We start from the raw sequence: 432 nt of genomic DNA, 5'->3' as shown, positions 1-432 counted from the left end.
GGAAATTTCGTCATTTCCGAGAAATGACGAAAATTCCAGGAATTCTCGAGAACTGAAATTTTCAAAGGCCCATTGGTCAATTCTTGGAATCGCCTCGATTCTTGGAAATTTCGTCATTTCCGAGAAATGACGTCATTTCCAGGAATTCTCGAGGACTTTAGCACCCGGCGGGTATTCTCACACCGAATTTCGATATCTCTTCACAATTTTCGTTGTTTCCGCTCGATTTTCGGGATTTTTGCGATTTTTTCGATGAAAACGCATTCCTGGTGGTTTCTGCCATTAATTTATCGACTTTTTCAACGGGAACTTGTTTAAACAATGGGTTTATTGCAAAAACAAATGGATTTGGAGTGTAAGGGAGCAATAAGTAGACTGTAAAATGCTGTAAAACAATACTGGTATATTGTAACCTTTTGTAATATACATTTT

The sequence above is a fragment of the Habropoda laboriosa genome, unplaced genomic scaffold, assembly GCF_001263275.1.
Source record: "Habropoda laboriosa isolate 0110345459 unplaced genomic scaffold, ASM126327v1 scaffold5, whole genome shotgun sequence".
Taxonomy (NCBI): domain Eukaryota; kingdom Metazoa; phylum Arthropoda; class Insecta; order Hymenoptera; family Apidae; genus Habropoda; species Habropoda laboriosa.
This window is presented reverse-complemented; position numbering follows the sequence as displayed.